Here is an 8,841-nt window from a genome sequence, read left to right on the forward strand (position 1 = left end):
AATAGGCTTTATGTTCACCATGCTTTGATTAATACTTAAACCTCATGCAAAGGTTTTACATCATGAATTCTTACAAATGGATTTATAACATTGCCATGGATTGTTTTTGAAATGGGTTGGTAATAAGCTTTTAAAAACCCAATTTGGTTATAAATGTTTTGTCAAACTGGGAGATTCGAGAGTAGGCTAAATGTCACATCAGAATGGTGTGACCCTTGTGCACAAGTGAGCTCTACCTAGAGAACCTTTAGGTCACCAACGAGCTGTTAGATGTGGCTTGACCATGGTCTATGATATATACATGGCCAGGTCAAGGGTTGATACACGTGGCTAGGCCACGAGTTGATATACGTGGTTGTGACCACATGATTTCTTCGATGTCAACCAACATCGTCGAGACTGCCATGGTTGTGGGAATCCGGTGGAGGGGGGCCTCTCGGATGTTATTACGTGGAAGAGGGTCCACGGGTTGATTATTTATGATTACCTACTCGAGAGTGATATCTCTCTGGGTTTTCAAATACGTATTTTTTTGCACGGTGAGAAATATAGGTTTTTCCATAGCTCCCTTATTTATACGATGGTTTTGTGTTTAATACCTTGAGTATGAGTTCGTTTATATGCTTGTGTATAAGCATTGACATTGCTTGATTTTACAAGAGCATGTGTGCTTATGTTAGTTCGATTTTGAGTAAAGGCCACTAAATGATTTTGACAGTAGAAATCTTTTAATTACATCGGTTTTAATATATTACTTGAAATGATTACTTTGCATCACAATTCTTTGGTATATATTTAAGGCACAAATGTTCCATTTAAGTTTAAATTGTTTATATATTCATATGATTTTAATATTCAAATTTTTTATCCCCAACTCGTTTCCCATCTATGCCCTACTCATGGAGACGATGATCACTGAGTCTGTGAGACTCACCTCCCTTATTTTCCACTTTTTTACATATAAGTGATCAGCTCGTGTGTATCACCTCAGCACATTTTGACTCGTTGCGACGTAAGTAATGGCATCTTTTAGACTTCCACTCTGAGTAGCTCCGCTGCATAGAAGTAGTCATGTTTGTGTAGAATGGTATGTAGTGCGACATTACAAAGTGAACAGGGAAATCATTGGGATATGAGACATTTACATAGAGCATATACACACTGAGGATAATGTTGCTAATCTTCTCACTAAAACACTATCCTTGCAGAAACATAATCATCATGTTGAGAACATTAGTATTAGATACATAATCAATTAGCTTTAGTATTAGTGAGAGATTGTTAGTATGAGCCCTACAAGATAATCTGTGGTTGTATGGGAATTGTATTTTTGAGATATTCAAATATGATATTTTGCTATTCATAATAACATTGAGGTAGTTCTTTATCCATAAGTTTGTGATTTAATTACTATTTATATGTTATATATGATGTGTATGTGTGCCTTAGTGCGAGCCATGTAATGGCATATGGTTGAACCTAGACTAAGAGGTTTAATGATAACTCTATTATATAGAGTTATTTTGACACATTTTGGAGGGCTTAAGTAATTAGATCGTGGAGATTTTAGGTTTGAATTGTAGCATTTTAGGTGTTTTTTCTAGTTTAAATTTGATTACATGTTAAGTAGTTAATTTAAGTTATTTTATTTTGTTTTAAATTACTTAAGAGTAGTATTGGTAATTTCTCTTATTGCTTTGTAGGAAATTTGATGAAAAAGGCTCATTTGATGAAAATCTGTACAAGTATGGTGATGGCTTTATTCATATATGTTGTGTTATTTTCACCATATCTCTGTCTAAAGAACTCCAAATGAAGTGATTCTTACACCACTAGACTTCTAAGAGAAAGGGCTACAACTTTTATGTTTACCACATCATCCAATTCGGATTGGATCATGATCAAAATATTTGTCAAATTCGGAGCACTGCAATAGTACGCATGGACTGAACATGATGCAGTATTTGGAGCATATCTTTCAATCCATAAGTCCAATTGACATGATTCTTAAGCCATTGGAAAGTTAAGAGATAGGGATACAACTTTATGTTTACCATTTTCCCAGTTCCGATCAGATTAGGGTAAACATCAAGTTTGAAGTTGATAGATGGCCACAATAATGGGAAAATAAGGTTGCAGCACTAGTCACAACCATAATTTTTCCAAGAGCTCAGCACCACAGTAGTAAAGAAGTAACATTACAATGCTACTGTAGCAAAAAACCTAGTGCCACGGTGCCAAGAAACCAAGGCCACGGCGCTAGGTGATTTTCTAAAAATAAAAATTTGACGGGGATTTTGGAAATTAGATTACTTGGAGCCTATTTAAGGGACCTTTTCAAAGCTTTTAAGGAAGATGCAGCGACCAACTATTCTGGAGATTTGGAGCCAAGAACAAAGAAAGAAAACAAGAGAATTTGAGAGACAATTGAGCTCATAAAGCTTCTATAATTTGTTTTTTTCTCTACTTCTGTGTTTTTCTTATTTTCTTTGACTTGGATTCATGGTTAAATTTCTTTAGATGTTGTTTTTATTAGTTATTATTAGCTAAATTATTTTTTCTAGGATTGTGGTGGATTTCAACATATAATTTGAATATTAGTTTTTCTTTTATTTATCATGAATGGGTGTAGTTTTGCTTATTCGAATCTGTTCTTAATGCTTTTAATTGTCTAGTCAACAATTAACTAATTTGTGAATCTAATTGAGACTGGAAAAAAAGATTTTAGATTGGACTAAGGTTTGAATAGTATATGTTTACATCGCTTAGGTGATTTGATTCGCGATTCGAGTAGACATATGCCACTTGCCATACATAGCCACATTAGGACACTTGCTTAATGAACTTAATTTAATTAAATCCTATTGACATATAGTGAACTAATTAAGTTAGGTATTTGTATAAGTAACTCGACAGAGACTTGTCTATAACTTTGGATTCTAGGTTAGTAAAACCGCCCAGGAAAGATAAATAACAAGAAAAGCTGGTATCAAATGAAATGTTGAATGAATCCATAACCGTAGGTCTTTAATATTCTGCTTTTCTCAACTTATTTAGTTTGTTAGTTTATTTAGTATTGAATTTTAATTGTTTTTAATTCATTTTTCTTAAATTTTTGGATTACTTAAATAAGATTAATTTGTTTTATAATTTTAGTACTTAGTGAAACTTTAGAAACAAATTTTCGTGGGAACAATACTCTTCTTCATCACTATATTACTTGTTCAATACGTATACTTGCATGTGCAAAATTAACAACATCTAACAAAAATAATGAATGTCTTGGAGTAGTTGACTTTAAACAATTAACCTCTTGAAGGATTATGAATGTTTGATGCCTTGTAGAATTAAAGGCATTTAGTAATGATAATGAGCTAAGTAAAATCTAAAGCTCATTAAGTGTGATCTTTGTTGTGAATGGTAAACAAATGTGATATCAAAAGCATGATAACCTTATTTGAGAATTTGTATTCTATCCGATGATGACAATTCTAAATGTGGATTTGATTTGAGGTTGTCAGTGGAGTCTTATTCCCTATGACTATGTTCTATGCCTACAAGGATGGTGGTAAATAGGGACGGTGGTAGAAATCTTGCCTATGATTTCCACCTATAGCGCTTTTATGCCATCTTTTAATTAATTTCAGATGATAACTTTTGTCACGACCCGGTACTCCCCTCGAGCCCGTGACAACCGCCGCGACGTCCCGATAGACATTCATTGCCCGAAATGCCAACCGGAACCTCGCAAGGCTTTAATATCAGTTTTCGCACCTCTCCTGTGAGCAACAGTTGTTAAGTATCATGTTTTGAGAGATTATAAACTATTTCCAAATCAAAACAATAGAAAAATAATTTTTTTCTCACAGGGGCATTTTGGTTATTTTTCCTCAAAAATCTCGAAACTAGCTAAAAATGTAATATGCGAGTGGAAAACACATATTTCATAATAAAAAATAAGTTTAGATGTCTAAAACATTCATTTAAAGTGAAACTATGACTATTTGAATAAAATAAAAATATTCTATTTTCTTATAAAACAATATTTACAAAGTTACCAGTAAATAATTTTTGTAGCGTAAAAGCTAAATAAATTCATACATACTATAATACAGATAACCAAAGTATAAAATTTAATTTACAGTGACACGTGGGCCCACGAACGATCAACAGTATCAAAAGTGGTAAACCTACAGTTTTTGAGGATGCAAGTCCAATTGTAGCTCTCAACAAAATGAGCTATCTACCGACTATCCTGAGCCTGAAATGGGTGAAAAAGAGTGTGGTGAGATTATATAATCCCAGTGAGTAAACAAATACCATCTAAAATATCTAAAGCTGAGCAAATGGAGACAGATAAAATAGTTTAACATACTATAATTCATCACCTTTCAACTCATTTCAACCAAATAAAATCAATTCATGTAAATCGAGTAATTAACATGGCTTATGAATTTCTTAAAACTTTGGCTTGTGCCAAAATCATTCTCTTACTCAGTTATCAGGGATACCTTGGCCGAGGGCTATCCTAACCGAGTCCGCCAATGCTGTTAAAAAGTTATGTACGCATAAATCATGTTTTTATTTTGAAAACATAGTCATTCCTTGGCGTTGGCTGAGTTCACCCTCACATGGTGGTTTGGCATGAAGTGAACTCTAAAGTTTTATGTAAAACCCGACCCTATAAACACATGTCATGATATACATGCACTAAGTAGCATGTTATTACGCTAGGAAAGTCATAAGAATAGACGAAACTCGGTATTGTACCTAACGGTACACTTGAGTTGATTTAACCTCGAACTAGTTCAAATAGGAATCGTAGGATGAAATTTAATATTTTACAGTCCAAGAATGACTAAAAATGATTGTTCGGAGTTCGAGGGTTCATTAGGGGTAAAATTGAAAATTTTGATGTTTAATGGTAAAATCGTCATTTTGCCACCAACTATAATAATTTGATAATGGAGTGACATTTTTGACCAAGATTAACTATTTGGAGTATAATTTAATGATAGGAAGTGAAAAAGTTTAATTCTGGTGATTTCTGGAGTGTAGGGGTAAAATCGTAATTTGACCACCCGCGGACAAAATTTGAGATTTTGAGAGAATTTAGATCAAATTTGCCAAATTGGAGAATGGTATGAGTATAAGGGATGAAAAATATGTCTATGGGCAATTTTTCAATTTTTTTGGGAAAAAATGTAATTTTTTATTTTTACGGGGGTAAAAGTGTAAATTTCAAAAATTACTCCACCGAGACTTTGGATAAGTCTGAGAATTTTATCTAAGCTATGAATATATGAGACAAGTGTATGGTGAAAATTTGGAAACAAATGGATGAAATTTTAAAAATGGGCCAATGGGAAAGTGACATGTGGCATTTTTTAATGATATAATATTATTTTAATGAAAAGTCAGCCCATTTAAACCCAAATTTTAAGTGCTGGCCGGCCATAAGGAAGAACAAGAGAGGAAATAGAGAGGAAAGGAAGAAAAAAAGAAAAACCAAAGAGAAACAAGAAAATTCAAAGGGAAATTCGCGGTTTTCGACCGTTTACGCGTCTAACGGTAAGATTTTTCGATTTTAGCTTGATTTCTACCTTTCCTATGCCTTTATTTCCATTTAGCATGCTTGAGGAGAGAGATCAAAAAGTGATATCAAGGGCTGGACGAAATTCTAGGGGAGAGAAATTGAAATTTTTAGGTTTTGATTTTTAGTTAAATTGATAGTTTTAGTTAGTTAAATGTGTTTAGAAATTAAATTGGGCAAGAAATCATTAAATTTTCACAATACCCACTCTTGGCTGGATGCTCAATGCTGTACAATGATGATGAATTGATTTTATTCTAAGGGAAATGAAGAGAAAATGATGAAAAACGATTAAACGTGATAGAAAAACAAAGTAGAAAATTAACCGAGTTAATGTCCCATTTTTGGCCGAATTTTCCAAGGAAGGGAGTGAGCTGATTTTGTTGTTTTTAGAAGGTTATTGGCTGATATTTAATGGTTAGAAATGTTGGAGAGAGAATGGGATGATTTAGAGCTAAAATGGAGCGCGTTAGCAATTTATCGGGCAAAGTGCCAAAAATAGGTTAATACCGCGTTTAAGCCGTTTTAGGCTATTGCATTTCATACCATGCATTAGTATAGGATTTAAGTTAATTATATAGTGATTTAGCATCAATGTGATGAATTGTGTAAATTTTTGTAATGTGTCTAGGAGGAGAGCCTTCCGGAAAAGGCAAAGAAGTCGTACCCGACGAGTAGTGATCGGGGCGCTTAGAAAGCTTTTAGTTTGTACAAACGGTGAGTAAACTTATTATTATTGTAAATTATCTAGAGTTTATTTTAAATGCCCTTTATGTATTTTATGAAATGAGAACGAGATTAAAACGGGATTTTTGATGTTTTAGGAATAAATGTGACAAATAAAAATATATTGTATTGATTATGAAATTGAGTAATTGGAGGCTACAAATTGACTTGAAAAATATATATTTTCCTAGGAATGGCTTATGAGAAATGAGTATATGTGGCTATATTTTGTGAATGCATTGGGAAATTTATGTAAGTTGTTTTACTATGCAGGCTGGATAAATAAATAAAAGCCACGTTATATTGTCGAAATTTTATTAAAATTGGTGGGTTAGTCACTGCAGTGACAGGTTTTCGTGGACTGCCTATTAGAGGAGCACGGTAAACCCGGTTATATAGTTACTCCGGTTGTAGAGGCGATGAGGGTAACTCCTGGGGTAGTATTAGAGCTCACTTCACGTCGAACCCCCACGTGAATGTGTAACTCGGCCAACGCAAAGGAACGGCTTGTTTTAAAAATAAAAATGTGTTTCACATGTAAATGTTATAACAACCTTGGCGGACTTGGTTAGATGCCTCGACCAAGGTATCCCCGAGGATTAGTTTTGGCTTGAGCCTTATTTTCTTTTATAAAAAACATAAGCCTTAACAACTGTTTTGGTAAATTACAAATATTTTATGGTTTAAGAAATAAATTGAAAACATTATGAAATGATTTGTGATTTGTTGTTTAAACTTGCCTCCCTGTTACTCGCCTTTAGATATTGATGATAATGTCTGTTTACTCATTGGGATTGCAAAATCTCACCCACCTCCTTTCCAAACATTTCAGGTCTGTGGTAGCTTGTAGATACCCTATTTTGTCGAGGATTCCGGTTGACATCTCTACCACACAGACAGTAGGTTTCTAACACCAACACTGGGTGTATTTTGGGCCACTTGTCATTGTAACTATTATTGTACATTATAACTTAGTAAATTTTTGTATGTATGAATTTATTTTACTTACATATTACAAAAGATTTCTTACACGTGTTTCTATAAATATTGTTTTATATAAAAATGCTATATTTTAATCAATATTTTGAATAGTGATATTTGTCTATAAATCCTTTTAAAAAAAATTTCTTTGGATTTATTTGAGCCGAAAACGACCGGTAATTGTTTTAAATGGAATGTTTAACAACGATTGCTCACAAGAAAGGAAAGAAACTGATATGTAAGCCTTGCGGGGTTCCAGTTGGCATTCCGGGTAATGAGTGTCAATCAGGACGTCGCGGCGGTTGTCATGGGCCCGAGGGAGGTTCCGGGTCTTGACATTTTAACCTTAGGAGTAATCCAACCGTGCCTCTCACACTGAGGTATGAATATAATAGGGTTACCGTGCCCCTCTAATAGGCTGGTCAACGAACTCGTCCACTGCAACGACCAATATATAACCCACCAATTCAATAAAATTCAACAGCATGACATGGTAATTATTTTTTTTTACAACCTCTCAAGGCAAATCAACAATTCATACATTTTCAGCACATTTACCAATTCAGCCATTCATGCCAATATTGCCATAAGCCAATCAATTAGAACCATAAATTCACAATACATCAATTAGTCTCCAATTACTCCATTTTCAAAACCATCATTCAATTTCAAAATAATTTTATAAAATCATTTCATTTAATCACATTTTGCTTATAAAACATAAAGATTTACCATTTAAACTCATTTTTCATAAAATCACAAAATCGGATAAAAACCACTTTAGATAATTAAGATGATAGTAAGGTTACTCATTATTTCGAGAGTCGAATTCTGAGTACTCCGATTCTTGATCCTAGGGTACTATCTCTTTACTTTTGCCAGAAAGCTCACCACCTAGAAATAATGCACAATAAGCCAATTACTACATTTGTGCTAAACCGTTGTAAAACCAATTCAAGCTTTATACTAATGCATGAAATGGGATGTGAAATACTAGGGTAATTATCTAAATACGGTATTTAATATAAATTCAATTATGTACCTAAATAAAATGGTATTGGCCTAATTCGATCTATCACCTGATTAATTGGCCAAGACATCCAATTCAACTCCAAATAATTCCATTTCTCTCCCAATACTTCAAATCACCAAACACAAGTCAAATAAAATAAAATTTAGCAAAACCATCCTCACATTTCTTCTTCAGAATTTCGGCCATGGTGAGTGCATCAACACTATGACTTTTCCTACTTGATTTTCTCACCATAATTCATCATTTCCTAACCAATTCACTTGAAATAAAATCAAATCCACCATCAACACTCTACAAGGAAGATTCAACCAATGATGAACTCATGAGGAATATGTGAATTTCAAGCTTAATTCTTACACTTAACACCATAAACAACTAAAAACATCCATATATCTTAAAAATATATCTAAATCATCATCAAATTCTCTCTCCTAGGGTTTGATCAGCACATTATCCTTCATGATATCTTGTGATTCAACCATGGAAAATGCAAAAGAATGTATGGGAA

Source organism: Theobroma cacao, chromosome 2 (assembly GCF_000208745.1).
Source record: "Theobroma cacao cultivar B97-61/B2 chromosome 2, Criollo_cocoa_genome_V2, whole genome shotgun sequence".
In the NCBI taxonomy this organism is placed as follows: Eukaryota; Viridiplantae; Streptophyta; class Magnoliopsida; order Malvales; family Malvaceae; genus Theobroma; species Theobroma cacao.